The sequence below is a fragment of the Lipotes vexillifer genome, unplaced genomic scaffold (genome assembly GCF_000442215.2).
Source record: "Lipotes vexillifer unplaced genomic scaffold, Lipotes_vexillifer_v1.1 scaffold327, whole genome shotgun sequence".
Lineage (NCBI taxonomy): Eukaryota > Metazoa > Chordata > Mammalia > Artiodactyla > Lipotidae > Lipotes > Lipotes vexillifer.
The window spans coordinates 2,570,245-2,573,400 of record NW_006771143.1 but is presented as its reverse complement, the minus strand read 5'-3'; the positions used below and the strand labels follow the sequence as shown (position 1 = coordinate 2,573,400).

General features: G+C 44.4%; 1 pseudogene; it reads left to right on the top strand.

The window, feature by feature from the left end:
- The first annotated feature begins 1,642 nt into the window (after positions 1–1,642).
- On the top strand, positions 1,643–2,952 carry LOC103073984 (elongation factor 1-gamma pseudogene; annotated as a pseudogene).
- The last annotated feature ends 204 nt before the right edge of the window (positions 2,953–3,156 follow it).

Genomic DNA, 3,156 nt, shown 5'->3' with positions numbered 1-3,156 from the left:
CAGTATAGCATTAATGTCCCTCCGTGAGGCTACGTTATCAACCCAAATCCACATAAACTGCTTCCCAACAGATATTCTCTAACCCTGGCTGATTCGCTGCATGGCATGTTATTATTCTTTCTGGGGCTCTTCTTTCCTCCTGTGCTTGATCAAGTTAATATCCTATCTCAGTTCTTTTAAATCCTTTGACAATCACTTCTAGTTTTCTCACTATTTCAGCACCTGATTTAATTATCTCAGATAATTATCTGATTAGTACCTATAAAGTATAGGTGTTGCTCCAATAAAATTACAAGCTTTTTGTTGATTGAGACTGTATCTTAAAACTTGTTTATCTCACTTAAATATTAGAATAAAGTAGAACAGCTATGAATTGGGCTTAACAAACTTTGGAGAGCTAAATTATATTACCTTTCATTATATTATTCAGAATGTGATTACTAGTTTTAGAACTGCTTCTAAAGGCCTGAATTTAGCCAATTACCCATAAATGTGTGTGAATGGAGTGGTTTGGAGATGGGAAGGGACATTTAAGCTCATCAGTTTCTTCAACAAATTGTCATTGCACACCTCTTGTTTATCAGGCAGTTGGGTAGACATTGATAAATAAAATTCGGTGCCAAAAAGTTTATGGAACTTACAATCAAATTTGAGATAAAAGATACTATGTAAGTTATTAGACACATAGACATGTTACTTATAAACTGTTTTGAGTGCTCTGACATTAACAAGGTGTGGTGATGGAGAAAAGTGGATAGAGGGAAGGAAGAGCATGATTTAGACGAGCTAAAGGAATGACCTTGCTAGAAGGTTGACATTTACACTGGGGTCCAGAAGAGGGGAGCCAGTCATATGAAGAGGGGGCTGGGACTTTTCAGGTTCTGGCAACAGTATGTGAAAAGGCTTAAAAGTAGGGACAAAAGAAAGAAATAATAGGTTTTGAAGCATTAAAGAAAAGCCAGCAAGTTGAGGGCAGAGTAGCATGAGACACGATGGAGATGTCAGGATTCCGGATCATGCGGGGCATCCTTGGCCGTGTAGAAAAGACTGTGCATCTAATTTAAACGAAAATGTGAGTTGGTTTGTTCCTTAAAGTCAGCTTTACAGCTGTGTGGAAACAGATTAAAGAATACCCAATAGGACAAAATGTTTATTTTTTATTTATTTATTTATTTTTAGTGAAAACTATGTCATTCATTGAACTATATCACCTCGATAATGGAAAATCCTGATATCACCTAAAGTTAGATATTTTTAAATTTTACAACTGGTTATTAGACAATTGTCAGGTTTTCTTTTTAATGGTAGTTGTTTCATCACTCCTGGAGACACCTGACATTTTATTTATGTTTTAGTAAAAGTGATTAAAACAATGCCTCTACTTCACCTTCACTAAACTTCATTTTCATCAACACATTGAGGAGATGGTTTTCTGTCTCAGTCTTCTGTGACCCGGGAGGGCATTCTGAGATGTCTTTGTAGGATGCCTCACTCTGTATCCGGGTACAGGCAAACCCGCAACTGGAGTTTTCTGATGAAAGTATTCCTCAGTAATCTTTGATACTGTCAAGTTCAAAAGCATCTTTTTGCCTCTGTTTAACTAAAATTAAAACTAATTTGGCCCTTTCTCTGCAGAATCACCATGGAGGCTGGGACCCTGTACCCATATCCTGAAAACTGGAGGGCCTTCAAGGCCCTCATTGCCACTCAGTGCAGCAGGGCTCAGGTCTGCGTGCTCACCGCACCACCCCACTTCCATTTTGGGCAAACCAAACACCCCCCCGAATTTCTCCATAAATTTCCTGCTGGCAAGGTTCCAGCCTTTGAGGGTGACGATGGATTCTGTGTGTTCCAGAGCAATGCCATTGCCTAGTATGTGAGCAATGAGGACTGCAGGGAAGTACTCCCAAAGCAGCAGCCCAGGTGGTGCAGGGGGTGAGCCCTACTGATAGCAACATAGTTCCCCCAGCCAGAACCTGGGTGTTCCACACCCTTGAGCATCATGCGCCACAACAAGCAGACCACAGAGAATGCAAAGCAGGAGGTGAGGCGAATTCTGGGGCCGCTGGATGCTCACTTGAAGACAAGGACTTTTCTGGTGGGCGAACATATGATACTGGCTGACATCACAGTTGTCTGCACCCCGTTGTGGCTTTATAAACAGGTTCTGGAACCTTCTTTCTGCCAGGCCTTCCCTAATCCAAACCGCTGGTTCCTCACCTGCATTAACCAGCCCCAGTTCCAGGCTGTCTTGGGGGAGGTAAAACTCTATGAGAAAATGGCCCAATTTGATGCTAAAAAGTTTGCAGAGAGCCAGCCTGAAAAAGGACACCCCACAGAAAGAGAGAGCTTCTCGAGAAGAGAAGCAGAAGCCCCAGGCCGAGCGGAAAGAGAAGAAGACAGCTGCCCCTGCTACTGAGGAGGAGCTGGATGAATGTGCGCAGGCACTGGCTGCTCAGCAGAAGGCCAAGGATCCCTTTGCTCCCCTGCCCAAGAGCGCCTTTGTGTTGAATGAATTTAAGCGCAAGCACTCCAACGAGGACACACTCTCCGTGACGCCGCCGTACTTTGGGGAGCACTTTGATAAAGATGGCTGGTCCCTGTGGTACGCCGAGTACCGCTTCCCTGAAGAGCTCACCCAGACCTTCATGAACTGCAACCTCATCACTGCAGTGTTGCAGCGATTGGACAAACTGAGGAAGAATGCCTTTGCCGGTGTCATTCTCTTTGGAAGCAACAATAGCGGCTCCATTTTTGGAGTCTGGGTCTTCCGAGGCCAGGAGCTTGCCTTTACACTGAGTCCAGATTGGCAGGTGTACTATGAGTCATACACATGCTGGAAACTGGATCCCAGCAGCGAGGAGACTCAGACTGGTTCGAGAATACTCTTCCTGGGATGGGGCCTTCCAGCATGTGGGCAAAGCCTTCAATCAGTGCAAGATCTTCAAGTGAACATCTCTTGCCATCACCTAGCTGCCTGCACCTGCCCTTCAGGGAGAATGGGGGTCATTAAAGGAAACTGAACATCGAACCCTTTCCTGCCCTGCCTCCTTTGTGGGTGATGGCTTCTTCAAAGGGGAGTAGATATGTTGAAGCAGGGTGTTCTCTATACCTGCAGGACCTCCCTGTGCAGGAGAGAAGTCTTCAAAATAGCAG